The sequence below is a fragment of the Poeciliopsis prolifica genome, unplaced genomic scaffold (genome assembly GCF_027474105.1).
Source record: "Poeciliopsis prolifica strain line A6 unplaced genomic scaffold, Auburn_PproV2 SCAFFOLD037, whole genome shotgun sequence".
In the NCBI taxonomy this organism is placed as follows: domain Eukaryota; kingdom Metazoa; phylum Chordata; class Actinopteri; order Cyprinodontiformes; family Poeciliidae; genus Poeciliopsis; species Poeciliopsis prolifica.
Window position 1 is genome coordinate 2,038,104 of NW_026562412.1, and position 15,781 is coordinate 2,053,884.

The 15,781-nt window shown below is 38.5% G+C and overlaps 1 long non-coding RNA gene across 1 annotated transcript; it reads left to right on the forward strand.

The window, feature by feature from the left end:
• The first annotated feature begins 250 nt into the window (after window positions 1-250).
• LOC129374688 (uncharacterized) lies at window positions 251-6,557 on the forward strand. The gene is made up of 4 exons (XR_008607532.1): window positions 251-410; window positions 2,254-2,341; window positions 2,642-2,839; window positions 4,055-6,557. It is a non-coding gene; the product is annotated as an uncharacterized LOC129374688 (long non-coding RNA).
• The last annotated feature ends 9,224 nt before the right edge of the window (window positions 6,558-15,781 follow it).

The following is a 15,781-nucleotide window of genomic DNA, read 5'->3' on the forward strand; positions in this document are numbered from 1 at the left end:
CAAGAAATGCTGCCATTTTAATAGCCTTATTAATCCAGTTTAGTAATACATCTGTTAGTAAAATAGTTTTTATTAAGGTAGGTTTTATTGGCTTCATTTCATCTGTCTTTTAGTGCAGTCTATATAACCAATCATAGACATGTTCACAGGAAGAGTTCTTATAGGCTCTATCAGGAAATGCTGACTTCTGATTGGTGAAACCGCTTAAGTCCCGCCCTAAAAAAATCGGTACTTCCGGGAAGAAATCCGAAGAGAGACGGAGCAGAGCCGATGCTAAGCTATGAAGAGAGAAACAAAATTTTGAGAGATTAAAACGTTTTTATGTTTCCTGTCTGAAGAACGGTGTGTGATCCCACAGCGTCGAGGCTGAGAACAAGAACGAGAAAAATGAAACGTTTGGCGAAGTTTAGGTGAGTTACAGCAGCTCAGTTAAACGGCTAATAGCCTATTAGCACATGGGCGGCGCCATTACTGACTGGCCCAAGTTGTGCCGGTCAACAGCAAACATTTGGGCAATTTTTGTTATATTACATAGGCAGACGTTTTGTTTATAAATTATGCATTAGATTTTTTTATTTTATTTTTCTCTGTAAAATTATTCAGGAACTTTAATCTACAAAATATTGTCATGGGCTGAATACTCAGCACCACGTCATTTGCTGTTTCAGTCAAAACTTGTTTTTTTACTCTCTTCCATATTATATTCAAAATTGAATATTTTCTCTTAGTATACTTCAATGGTAGACATTTGTATACGTCTATCTCACGTCATATATATGTTTTGTAAATGCGTTAAAGGAAAATATCAAATGTAATTCAATAAATGCGGCTCTTATACCAGATTTTCCATTAGTTTAATTAGCAAATTGACTACTTGCCTGTAAAAAAAGAGGAAAAATAATCCGCTTGTTCTCTGTATAATGTCACCTTTAATTTAAGTCGGCCTTATTAAAATTCGTCTTTGTTGCCAGCGTTGATGATGAGTCGTGTTGGTTGATGGCTGAAATCTATTTCTGAATTATTACTTGATGTCCAACTGCCTTCGCCTGAGGGTCTCTTGGTTTCTGCATTGAGAGCCATTTTAGCCTTAGCATTAAAAATGCAGGAGCCAGAAACTAAAGTGGATGTGAAGCGTCCGGATATAGCCGACTCTTAGAGAAACCATTTAGCACTCAGCTGGAGTCCGAAGTCATTTTCACAATTATCGCAATGCATCCTGCCAGTACACGGAGTTTCTGCGGCTGATGGAGATCTTTCAGCTCTCACAACAACTTTTAATTTTCACTGCTGAGATTTTAACAAGTCAGAGACTCTGATCACTTACTGGTCATTTCTACTTTGGCTGGTTTACAATAATGTTTTCTGATGCAGAACATTGCGAAATAATAAACTAATCTAAGCCTTTAAACCACTGGAGATGGTTGTACAATAATGTCTGAACGTTTTAGCTCTTTTTCTGATTCCAATCTCAGAATTTCTTTGCCAATTTTATTTAAATTTGTTATTGACATTCACCAGTTTGCTCTAATAAAGTCCAATAAAGAGTTGGTGAAAAGATGATGCTCCATCTTTTCCTTTCCAGACTGGATTGTTTTTTCTTCTGACAAATGGTCAAACAAAATAAGGATTATGCTGCTTTTCAGGGAATACTGTAGGAATTATGTTTATCTGCTTTAATGTGTACCACTGGATTAGTATAACAGTTTAATGTAGTCAATACTAAATTACTTAATTCTCCTAATATTCTAAATTTATTTTGGTGATATTGTGGCTATATGCTCATATTAACACTTTTTTATTTTATATTAATACTGCTTTATTCTTGTATTATTACAACTGTTGTGGTAATGAGTTTTATTTCATTGCGTTATGTTTATTCTTGTGACTATTCTCCTATGACTTTTTTTTCTTGCATCATGCATTTATTTGCATTGTTATTCTTTTCAGCCAATCTTGGCGTGTTTTCTAAACACATTAATAGTTTCTAAAAACTGTGCTGTAGTTTAGTAACAGTGAATTACCTTGCGAGTTATGTATGAGACAGAAATTGTGTACAGCAGGAATATTGTTGTACATTTTTGTTTGGTTTGCGTGGAGGAATGAGGAGCAAATCACTGCAGAGACATTCCTGAACCAACTGAGAATTAAATGCGTATGTCCTCATCCTGGTTTAAAAAAAGGGGATTTATCATTAATGTTTCTGCTGGAACCGGGTTTAAGGGACCAAATTACAGCGGCGGCGTGTTTTTGTAGGCGGAGGTGGAAGTAGATGGCTGGAGATGTGATGGTGAAACCCCTGGGCCGAGCTCCTTTGAGGGAGAAACGGGAGATTAGACTGGAGGTGTGAGCTTGCAGTAAGATTACATTTTCTCTCTTTGTAATGGATAAGTGCTTCTCTTCTGCTTCTGTTTCACAGCGTTCTGTTTCTCCCTCTCCATCACCACACACACATTTAAAAAGGCACGCACACACTCTAACGCACATCTCGTCTCCCTGCGTCCTCCCTCACTTGATCCTTACACCTACGTGCTACAGATGGTTTCATTTTATAAGAGATAAAACCACATTTGGTGGAACTGATTAAACAGAGGGAACAACATCCCCATCTGCCATTTATTCCAATCTGAAATTGCTTGGGCAGATGCTGACATCTTTGCAGATGATTGATTCACCCCGTCTGGCCGGAGTGGAGAGGATGGATCCTCCCTGGGGCGAAGGCTCCAGCGCTGTGTCACCTCACCAGATACGGACCCTCCACTCCTCTAACCTCCCCCAACTCTCTGTATTTGTCTTCTGCAAGCTGCTGCAATCAGTGCAGGCCTTGATTGGACTTGGGCAGGTGAGTGGAGTACACTTTAATCATGACGCCAGTGCATGCCAGATTATCCCCTCTGCACGGGTGTGCAACCGGAGGAGGGGGTCTGTGTGACTGAATTAAAGAGTTGCATACAAAACCCTTTATTTGAATGCAGCTTCAGTCAGCCTGGACGATAAATTGTCCCTGAAGTTATTGCGATAAATGATAATGTTGTTTTGAGACCATTTTTCCATAATAAAATGGCAATATACTTTAAAATCTAATGGACATTTAACACTAGAACTGGAAGACATTTAAAATATCCAAACAAAACAACAAATACAATTAATTATGAAATCTTTGTATTCAAGGTTTCTAATCAACACTGAAAGAAGGCAGATGAGCTTGTGCTTTTATTTTTTCATATCTTATTTATCTCATACTGTACTGTCACAGTACAGTATGAGATAAATCTGAAAAAAAATTAGAAGTTACATAAATCAGCTACATTGTTGTAGCTAAAATTATAATCTACAATTATCTTAGACTATCTAATTCAAACACCTGCTCTACTGATGATCTGTCAAAAGGCCTCCATCATTATCAAAGTCATACCAGCTTCACTGAGCTGCTTCACTCTTCTTGTTTGTATTAAATGTTTTTCCTGACCTTGTCTAGTTGCCATAATGTTGACAGTTACCAGCAAATCATTGTGTCCCATTTTTTAATATATATACGTTTACATACGACGTGTACATTTAGGAGTTGGTGTGCTATGTTGTCAACTTCACAGCTAAAACCAATGCTAGTCCTGGTCTGCGATCATTTTTAGGGGGGTCATGTGCCCGATGTGATGCATTCACTGACAAACTGCTTTCATAATTTTGTAATTATTTTCTGCCATAATTTGCATCCAGATTTACCTTTTTCGACTTTTTCTGGTGCAGAATTATGATTCATTGTGAAAGTTGGATAAAATGATGCGACTGAGGAGCTTTTGAAAACTATTGGGTGTGATTTAGTTCCACAGTGGAACAGATCAGATTTTTATTTGGGTGAGAACTTATGAAATGGGTGATGAAAAAAGTCGGATTTGGGCAAAAAACATCTGGATTGTGCCGAGTATGTCTCCTTGAATTGTCACAGTTCTGCAAACTGAATCGATCGCTGAACATTGAATCAGATTCCATTTTTCTCTTTGTTCTTTGCTGACCTGAACCGTCATGTCCGGACTCCATCGTCTCCATGCTGTTGAAGGAATACCAATGGCTGCTTGTTTATTAGATTCTCCACACTCATCTAATCAACGTTTATAGCGTCCCCTCCTCTGGATTGTCTCTGCACCATCAGCTGTAAACGGTGGAGCTTTTAAAAAATGGAAAACTCTTCCTGGAAAAGTGACCATCAAAGTTATAGCAGCGTGTGAATAAGAGCGCACAGTCTAATAAAAACTGCTGAGCTGGGCACTTCAGTGCAATCAGGCGCTGGTCGCAGCTCATATACTCGTTAGATGAAAACCCAAGATGGAGGGAGAGTGATGGAGCTCTGCAGGCGGCCGCAGCAATAACTCAGCTGGGTGTGAATCACGGCGCGGAGGCCTGGAGGTGGAGAATGAATCATTAGGGTGGGGGAGACGGAGACTCTGGGGATTTGGATCCATCAGACGGCGTTGCTTTGGCCCACTCTGCCGCTCCAACACCAGTCTGTCTTCCACGTTTCTTCCCAAAGATCTTCTCTCCTCCTGTCCGTCGCTCCTCATCAAACCGCGATCACAACATGAATCCAACCTGAATGCACACTCTCTCCTCTTGCCTGAGGATTCGTATTCCCTCCATCTTCCCCTCCATTTCTGCTCCAGAGTCTAACAGGAGGTCAAACTCTTCCTCACTCGTTTCTACATTAGGAATATTTTTAAATGTCCGGATGTCCCAGAAAGTGCAAAAACGCCGTTAACAAGCAGTTAAAATATTAAATATTTGTGTTAGAGTATTAGGTCTCATACTAAAAAAATTACAATAATAAAGTGATAATATTATGAGAATATAGTCGAAATATTAGAAAATAGTCAAATTTTCATGAGTGGGATAGAAAACTAAAGAAACTGATGTAATATTGCGGTAAACGGATAAAAACTCCTTTGAGTTGATTAATAAAATAATATTTAAGTAAACAACTGTTATCTCAAAGTTTCTATTTATGTGACCCGCATAAGAAGCTATGGCGGGCCAGATTTGGCCCCCGGGCCTCAAGTTTAACAGATTTTAATGGGATGCAGAGAAAACTTAATGAAAAAGAGAAGATAGGATGAAAATAAAAAGTGATCTGTTGACGTTAGTTGCTGTTTTAGCAGTATGAATGCTAAAAACACAACCTCAGCCCGCTTCCTAGAACAAAAATCCATTATGAGGAGCTTTGGAGACTTTCGGCTCCCCAAGGCATTGACTTTGGACAAGCAGAGGTTAGAAGAAAACAGCCTTATCTCGCAACACACGGGTGTTTGTTAAGGCTCCCCATTAAGTCTCCCCCTAAAATTTGCATATTAATTGCATTTTGGCTCTACATTCCCCCTCCCTTAAAGGCTGCTGTTTATAGGTGCTTTATTTCTTTGGGAAGACGCAGACGTCCGCGGGGTGCTCACCTGCAACGGAGAACAAGAATTCAATTCTGCTGGAAATTGGTTTAACTTGAAAGTAATCAAGTTTTCAACCTCACACACCTTGATTGAAGGTCTTGGAGGACCAGCTTGCAGGTGGATTTGCACGCTCGGTATGCCGACTTTAAGACATTAATGCTCAAACATCTGGAAGCAAATGTAGTGATTGATGATTTTTGCTAATGATTAGATGACCTGTCAGAATCAAACAAGTTTTAACAGCAAAAATGGCCCAAATAGGACTGAAACGATTCATCGATTAATCAGATTGTCAACTAATTTAGTAAATAGGAATATAGACATTCAAAACAAGACCATTTGCTGAAAAACAACATATTTAGAGCAGTAATCAAATCTGTACATAAATATGTACATTTTGCAATGTGAATATGTTTTAAAACTCTTGAGTGGCAGAGTGGTTCAAATTCACTGAAGAAATGTTATGTTACTGCTTTATATTTCCTATTTAAAAGGGAATTGGATTATCTTTATATCCATATTTCTAATATTGTTTAAGTGGTTAAATTAAAAAGCTGTAAAACGTAATTCATCTCTATCTAATTGTCGAATTGGCAAAATAATCGAGTACTGCAATAATTGTGGCTTAAACATGAAGACACTTTCAAATGATGATTTTTCTTACTGGGTAAAGGATGCAAAACTAAACAACCTGGCTGGAAAAGTAAATGCCAAAAACCTAAAAACGTGTCACCCTTGGTGACAATTAAACCTCAATAACCAATGAATTAAATGTTCCATTACAAATGTGGACAAAACTTTGTCAATATTCTGCTAATGTTTCTATTAAATAAGAATTGCAATTAAAATCACACGTGAAAAAGTTTGTTCACGTCATTAAAAAACTAACTGTGGCATCCTCCTACCACTTCCTGTTGTCTTGTTTGTTGTTTCCTCCAGCAGTAACATCCAGCTGCAGCTTTACTACATTAATTTTGATCCGGCCGAAAACCCACCCCATCCTGGCGCGAAAGCTTTTCATCAAAATTGCCGTGTTTACTTTTAGCATATTTATTTTCGTGATTTCATTTTGCGCATTTATGTGGTCCATGAGAATCTGTAGCTTATTTTGAACTCTTATATGAGTAATGTACAACATGTTTGATAAGGTTTTGAAACTGGATTAAAAGTGAAACAATAAAAAGCTTTGACATTCATTCAGATTTTACTTCCTGCCTCCATCTGAAACCAAAATCACATGACTAAAAAGCTTTGACGTCTATTTCAAATACAAAAAATACTGTAATGTAGTTTTTATCAGTTAAAATATTGATGTCATTTTTGCTGCGATGCGTTTTGAGAACAGATTTTGCTTTATTAGCTAGAGCTGTTAGATATTTTTTAGCGGCTGATAAAAACTTTCAGAAAGTTTGACTCAATCAAGCCTCCATGACCCTGACTTCTTTTTTTTTTGTAAAAAATACGTAAAACATATAAGAAAGATGTACAGTTGTGTTTTTACATATTTCAACAACAACTTGTAATAGGAAATTACAAAATGTTTAGGGCGACTGGTCAGCTCGTCTTTCATCCATTTAAATAAATGAGTAAGGCAGAGAAGTGGAAGTTTTTCACAAACAAAAACTTGTTTTCCAAACTAAACATCAGTATGGAGAGTCAGATGGCTACTTTCAAGCTTTCCTCTTCCCCCAGCAGCTATTCTCACTTAGCTCCAGCTCTGTAAGTTTTTATATTGTGAATTGTGCCTGCTGCTTAGACATTTCCCTGTGATTTGGCAGCTTTTTCAACAAATGTTTGAAAAGATGTGAAAGTTTTAATGACTGGATTGAGCCGGGGATAAAGGAACAGCTGGAGATCCGGCAGTGTAGTGGCTATTTTTATCCAGCAGAGGTAAACTCAAGCTGTCTTATTTGAAAACCATCACTGCAATTTCATCCATACTTAAGAATAACAGGTGACTGAGCATCCGTGCTTCCTTATTTCCAAAACAATGTGGCCATATGGGTGTTTTTCCTTTCAGACGGATTCGCTGAACGCCGCTCTGTGTGTGTAATATCACATTATGCACAACGGCTTTATTTATTATTTTCAAGATAATAGTTTCATTTCAGAGATAATGAGTCACTGGATTTCTTTCCCCACAGGCATGGCTGCACCAGTTAATGGAAAACACCAAAACAGTGAAGTAGTCATTATTCTGATTACCTCCATCTCTAGAAACAATGTTTGTGACAATCATTTCTGAGCACAATTATTACACTTGTGCACTAAAGCTAGATTCCAGCACAGGAAATGCTTTTATTTCCATTTACTGGAATGGTTCTCCTCTCCCACATCCAAATCTAATGATCTGCACTCGGCTCAGCGGACTAACTCGGTTCCGCCGTATTGATTTCCTTTGTGCTGCAGATTGATCTGTGCACAGCTACAGCTCAATATGTCGCTGCTGCTGTGCAACATTTCCACGACAGAAAGCAGAAGCAACATTATTCTCTTCATAACGTGGAGATGTGGTTCATCAGATTCAGGTTTCTGATGTTTCTGCTCTTTAACGCCCAACTTTTTGTGGTTCATTTTGTGGAAGCAGCTGTTTGTTAACAAGATTATCCTTCAATCTAGAGAGCAAAACAAGATTACATCTGCTCTCTGAGCTGCAGGATGATTTGTTTTATTTGCAAAAGCAGGAAAATATTGGGTGTGTCAGATGCATAATTGTATAAATTGACAGATTCATGGTCTAGTTTTGCAAACCCATAAATGGATGATATTGGCTGTTGTAGCAGCCACAAGCACTCAGGTTTGATGTTTTTTGAAGATAAAATTTTTTAAAATTTGGATTTTTTTGCACAATACGCTCCTTTGGGGTTCCATAATCAGCCGGCCATCTTGCTTTACAGCCTCTAATTATTTGGGTTTTCAATTCTTGAATTTTAAAGATCTTTTATCCCACGCCTCGTATGTCAGCAACTTTTTACAATATCAGGCTCTGCATGAAGGGCTCCCGAGTTTTCTATAACGGATTTACCAAAAACAATGTGGTCTTCTGTTTTGTGTTTTCTTTGTCGTCCTTCTTTCTCATTAGTCTCAGTGAAAACACAGCATCACCAAACTACCCCCTCCAGAGGCTGATGCACTAAATCTGCTTCAAAGGTGGAAACAAATTCAAATGCACAAATTCCAACCTGCTTGTTTCCATCAGGCTGTTGACCGACTCCGGACTTCCCTTTCTCTCCCACTCTAATGCAGATTCAGACTGAGACTGATGGTGAACGCAGCTTCTGAAAGTGCGTAAAGCCAGAACCTGTTTGCACTTCGCTCAGATGTATGTATCGGTTATGACCAGTTTCAAAAGCCTTACCAATGTAACAACACAAATTAACAGGCATTGGCCTTCACCTGGTGACCCCAGAAAGGTCCAGCCGTTACCTAGCAACCCAAGGTGAGCTCCAGCAGTTTTGGTCAGCTGGTTTTGTTCTTTGCTGCCGCCACTTACTGCATTCTATTTGGTTGTGCAGGAGGCTCCATTTATTCTTTTCAAAGCTTTACGGTTGTATAAATTTGTATCTGTTGGAAGCCATTGTCACATGCAAGTGTAAATGTTGAGTTGGCTGCAGCTTATTTTGATTTAAAGTCACAGAACGCCCTAAAACAGCTTATCCTGAAAGGAGCAGACTAACATTTTACCTAAGAAGGATTTTGTGCAGATGTTTTGTATAGACCAGAGAGGGATCCTAACATGTTAAAGAAGCATAATGGGTCACCTCTACATGTCAGGACCAGCATAGAAAGATGCGGTAGAAGTGTCCGGCTCGTGCATGCATGCCTGTGCATGTGTCTGCAGGATGCTTCTGTGTGGAAATGTGTGCCTAATGTCTTCTGAGGGGTTTGGTAGGCACACGATGGGACACTCTCCCGCAGATGCAATTAGACTAAATGGGATTATGCCTATCACATTTCAGACAGGCCGGCCCCAAAGCCACCTGGGGGAAGGCGTGATGGTTACAGGGGCGATGAGCAGGGATAGAGGAAAGGGAAAGTGTGGGGGGAGGAAAATCCTAAAATATCATCTTTTAGCAGCTGGGGCACAGCAAAGCTCACAGATGCAATGCTTAACTGTTTGGGTTTCTAATGCACTTAAAGATAGAACGGTAGAAGAGATGAATTAAGGTTTGCATGTTCATTTTTCAGCCTGCAGTGGCGTCCGTTCTGTGTGATGTACTGTAGCATCCCCCGCTCTGGAGTCAGGCAAAATGTCAGCATCAATAAAGAAAGTGAGGGTGGGGAGGCTGACATTTTCACACCGAGTGATCGTGCTCATTGATTCCCCCCTCTGCTGAACTCTGAGGTCAGACGGTGCAGGAGATACGACGGCGAATCAGGGCCAGACTAGGAAAGAAATAAAAATTAGAATAAAGTCATATTCTTGATTCGGTTTAAGTGAACTCTGGTTCGGATCGAATGTGAATGCCAAGCGGACCAGAGACCACTCCAAAAGCAGGAAATGAACTACAGCGCAAGGCATTCTGGGTAAATTCAACCAAAACAAACATGCTAGCTTAGCGCTAGCAGGAGAAATGACTCGTGGTTCTTAGCATCCAACCGCTAAAATCCGACACCTCAACATTTTTGTTTCCATTTCATGAAGAAGAAAGTTGGCCTCAGTGTCTTCTTCAGAGGTTTTTTGTTATTTCCTTCAGTGGTTCTTGTTGCAGCGCCCCCACAGGTGAGGAGAGGAACAGGTTTTCTTGGAAATGGAGCAAATGTTGTAATTTTAACGATCGAACTGAGTTTCACTAGGTTTTCTTTACGGGTATCAGAGTCAAGTTTAATGCAAAATATACAGCACACTTTTCAGAAATTTAAAGATGATGCATTTCTTCCACTTCATAGACTTGTCCTATTTTATTAGTCTGTCACATAAAACCTAAATATAGATTTAAGTTCTCTGGCAAACACTTTCGTGCTACTTTTATCAAATCCACAGGTAAAACTATAACTGCATAGCAGGACCGGAGTAAACTTGCCTCCAAAAATGTTGAGAATAAGAAAAAGAAGAAACAAGGACATTTCCAGAGTAGTTTTTTTCTCCAGAAGTATCATACGTTATAATCTCCATTGTTGAAAAAGTTGCCAGAAAAAAATCTGAAATTTTGAGGTTGAGCTCAGAAATTTTCTTAGATATAAACATAAAAAATTTTAAGTGTGAAAAGTTGAAATGTTTTTACTTTCAAAAAAGATTTTGTAGAAAATTGCTTTTTTTTTTTTTTTGTGGAACTGTAAAGTTTTTTTCTACCTTCCGTTGCCTTAATACACCATCACACAAAACACACAAACATTAATCCTCATTATTTATTTGCCTTAATAAAAGCTCTCAGCATCAGAGGTAAAAATGCCCCAAATGTTTAGCGGTTCGCCTGTATTTTCCTCATGAATTATTCTGATCCAAAGCCAGATGCTAATGTCACTGGATTGTTTCCTTGCGTTATTGGCATCACTGCAGCACGTTTGCAAGTCAAAGTAAGTAAATAACCGTGTAGATGCAACCAGACGAGGCGTAATGAAGAGGAATTAAACGTTCTGAGGTAAAACTGGACGTCCTGCTCCTGAGATCTGAGCCTTAGCGGGGGTAAACGGGAGCTGTGATAGGATACGGCCCATTAATTATTGAATCTGCTGACGTTAAGACAAATGGCGTTGTTCTGGCCCTCGCCGGAGTCCGTGACTTTTACAAGGCCAGCTGGACGTAGCCTCAGCAGTTCTACAGTTGCACCTCTAACTCAGGTTTAAAAGATGTGCTGTTTTATTAGCAGCGTTTCCTCGGCCCATCTGCAATATGACAGACGTTAGATTAAAGAGCTGGAATAAAATTGCTCTGCGCTCGGCTCATTTATAAGGCTGGAGAAACTGAAACCCAGATGGAGAAACTCCTCGCTGCTTTGCTGCTTTGGGAAGGTGAGCGCATGAAGGTGCAGAAGTATTCACTCTGTTAAGGGGTTAAGTTTTATGTCAAATTGACTTTTGTGATTTATCTCATAGAGCAAACATGGAGAGCTGCTTTGATATTTTCATGCATGTTTGAGAAATTCTTTAAGTGTCTTGGGAACCATTCAGCTGCAAAACGCCTGAGTGGATCTAGTTCCGCCTTCGAGGACAAAGTTCCTCCTCAAAGCTGCAGCTTCTAGGGTTCAGCCTCACAGAGCAGCTCCTTCAGACTAGCCAGCAGCAATTAGCATCCATCTGGTGGAACTGCTCTGTTCATTACAGGAGCTACTGCTCAGTGAAATGCTGCTAGTGTTGATAGAGGGACGACTTCCTGAAAGTGGAGTTTCATAAAAAAAAATAAAATAAATTAATAAAAATCTGTTTGAAAAGTCAAAAATTCCAAAAGATCTAGAACAATTCTCAAAACTCTGAAATTTTGAGATTAATTTAAAATTTTCTTAGTTATTTTCTCACAAATTAACTTTTCAAATTCTTGAGAGTAATCTCGGGGGGAAAAAAAACAAACTTCAAAATTAAAGAATAAACATTGTGGCAGAAACTTATTAAACTTTTGAAAATTAGTTTTTTCCCCGACAAAATTGAGATCAATCTCAATTTTTTTTTTTTTTTTTTTTTTTTTTGCAAATTTCCTATTAAACTCAGATATTTACTAGAAAAAATCTTGGAAATCTAAAAAATGTTGCTATTTTTCCCCTCGCAAATTTGTGTGTCGTGATAAATTCCTGAAGTTGTTTCAGGAAGAAACTCTAAAGACTGAGAAATTTCCACGTTTTTTGTTTTCTATAAAATTTCTCAACATTTCTGAATTTGTTTTCTGGACTGGAATTTTCTCCTCTTTTTTCACTTTATCTAAAAAAGCATATTTATCTTTTCATGTCTGCGCCTTAATAAAATGAACTGAATACTAATGATTCCTGTTTGCTGTGTGTCGAATAAATCCCTCTGCAGCTGGAAACCTTTCATAAAAAAGATGCTTCAGAGGAAAATCAACCCACTTCTGGTCACTTTTGCTTCTTCTGAGCTCCTGCATAAATTGGTCTCTGAAGAATCGAGCAGAGACCGAATGTTACTAATTTAAATTACTGAACAACTGGTTGGCACATACTGAGTATTATCTGCTCAGATGTTGCGAGGCTCTGAAGGCGGGTCCAACTTAAGCAAGAATAATCGCACCATTTATGAGTCCAGCGTGTGGTGAGGATCCACAGAGGGCATTCTAAGTCCTGCGCTGTTTTCCTCTTCGTCCGCCAGCGTCTTATCGCCTCCTTCCCTTATTTCATGTCGTTAGTGGCTCTCCCTGTAGACGCTGCCAGCTGCTGCGCCGGCCTTCTGGAAAAGAGGCTGGCAATTAGACCTTGTGCTTAAAACAAGGTGAGTCAAGACCTTTTAATGGAGCTATTTCTGCGCTGCCCGCACACGAGGCCACTCACATTTCAGCTGCGCCAGAGAACCAAAACACCGAGATGCAGCCATTAAACACGCTGGAAAAATGCAATAATTCAACACAGTTTTGATTTAATCGGTTCATATATTAAATCATTTTTTAAACTTTCATGTTGTGCTTTGCTGATTTTCAACGTGAAAACGTGTCCAGCAGTTTACAGATTTCTGCTTCAAACTAGAACATTTTTATGTTCCAACAGTTTTTTTAATCAAGATAAAAACTCACTGAGATTAAAAACGTATTTTCCAATGGAGTCTGTTCCAAGAGGCATTAACAGATGCAACAAATCAAAACAGTTTTCTAATGGCAATTTCATACATTCAGGTGAAGAAAGCTTTCATCATGATGGAGTTTTAGGGCCAGGGAAAGAAATTTATACATTTAAATTACAAGAATAAATCCAAATATTGTGAGGAAAAACGTTGAAGAATGAAGTAATATTGCCAAAATAAGGTTTCATAAGAAAAGAAAGTCAGAATAATTTTGCCAAAAGACAGAATACAAAATAAAGTCGTATTACAAAGTCAAAATGAGAACAAAGTTAAACAATGAAACTATGATACAAATATCAAGTTCATTTACCAGGAACAGGAATGACAAAGTTGAAATACTGAGAACAAAATTGGAATACCAGAATAAAAGCTTATAACTTTATAATTTTAAAGTTATAAGATAATTTTTGACTGGGAAGTAAAGAATTATCTTGAAAGAAAAAAACAAATTTTGAGAGTAATTCATATATTTCCAAGTTTCTCTAGAAAAACTGAGTTTAAAAAGTAAAAAAGTCTTTAAGAATTTTACATTTTTAGATTAAGTTCAAGTTTTCTGCTGTAAACTTGGAAGTTTATGAGCTTAGAAAATAAAATTTGCTTGAAAAATATTAGAAAATTAGATGATCAGGAATATTCAAGAAAACAGAAATGAATTTCTTAGTTTTGAAAAGCCAAAAATTTTTATTAAAAAATCTCAAATCTTTTTAAAAATCCTGGAAGTTTCTGAGTTATAAGTCAAATTTGCAAAAAAAAAAAAAAAAAAAAAAAAACCTGAACATTTGAAACTCAAATTTGCAAAAATTTTCCTGTTAATGAACTAAACACTTTGAGAAGTGTGTAATGTATCTGGGTTATTTTTTGATCTTCTATTGAGATTTCTTTAGTGCTGATGAAGTAAACCCAGTAATGAAACGTTTTCACGGCGCTGTTTGCTCTGTAAAGCTTTAGCGCTGCAGCTCCTCCATGATTATCTCTGTATTTGGCTTTTTATCTGCAAGGATGAGGTTAACTTTCTAATTCCATCCCAGCCTCTCGTCTCTCCGCTCAGACCTTGATAAGACAGAAGAGGAAAGGCTGTCTGTGTTTAGACTGCTGCACCTTGTTTCCTTGGACCTCACCCAGCAAACCTTGAATCTATTCAGCAACAAACATAAACCAATGAAGGCACTAACAGCAATGCTGTCTCCACTCATCTTGTTCTCTTTCACCCAAAAAACTAAACATGCTGAGTTTATGAACAACTAATGTATTTATTGGCCATATTTCACAATTATAGTTATAAAGTGTTTCATAAGACATAGAAATTATTATTTTTGGACCTAAAGAGGAACGATCTAGAACTAATATAGAGCTATAAATCTAGAGTCAATGCACAGCTTCAGTTATTACAACTAAAACTAGCAATCAGCCCGAACCCTGGGAGTAGTGATGGACTCGGACCTGAACCTTGCGAGCCACATAAAGACAGTTACAAAGCCGGCCTTCTATCACCTGAAGAACATCTCCAGGATTAGAGGACTAATTCAAAAATTTAAAAAGAGCAATTTCAGTGGAGTGCAGTTGCTAAAAATCAAAGTGAAAGGAACCAGAAATGCATTTAAAACATCCTCTTCCCAAAAATATGCTAATATTAGATGGAAGCTTTTAAATTGTATGCTGGTTGCAAACAAATAATGAAAACTTCATGCTGTTTCCTGTGTTTTTAACTTAATTCCTGTTTTAAATGAATCCCTTTCCACAGTGGTTTGACAGCAAAATGTTTGAGCAATGGGCTTTTCTAAGGAGTGGCAGCAAGCGAAAAAACCAATGTTATCTTAGAGAAGTGAAGAAGCCTGCCAGGACCTTCATCAAGCTGTGAATGTTTAATCCTCTGAGCAGACCGGAGAGATTCACACGTCCAGACACGGTGACAGACGTAAAGGCCACCCGACCCCGACTCCGTCCGGCTGAGTTGGTCAGGCGGCCATCTGAGGACTGGCTATATGATAAATGACAGCCTTCAACCTGGCCAATCTAAATACATGATCTTGGCTCAATCTTTCCCCAAACCAATCTGTAAAATAGCCTCACTATAGCAGGAACCGTACAGTTTCCTGCTATATTCTGCCTAAAAATAACCACGTGAACAGAAGGAGAATTAAATAGTTTAGTGTTCTGCTTCTTCAGTTATAAAATTAGAAGCATGATGATTCCCTTAGCAACAAATCTTAATGTTTCTTCTGAATTTATTATTTATTGTGAACATGTAAGCGACGGTTGCATGGTAAGACTCAGGCTTAGGGAGGAGCGCTGCAGTTGGGGGTGGGAGGATTGTCCCGTCAGACTGTCAGTTCCTGAAACACACACCCAGAAAAAACATAGTCAAACCGCACAGTGGACCCCACTGGACTGCGTACAGGGTGTATTGACACCATCCCTGTTTAGTGTGCTTTAATTAGACTCTGGTTCGTTTGTTTAAAGTCTGGTTTGTTTGGCTTGGTGTGAATGCGTAAGCGACCAGAAAAGAAAACTCTGGTCGGCCTAAATGCCTTGGTCTGGGTTCAGTTGAAGTGAACTAGGATTCTTGGTAAATACCACCAAAGCAAACTTGTTAGCCCAATGCTAGTAGGAGAAGTGGCTCATGGTTGTTAGCC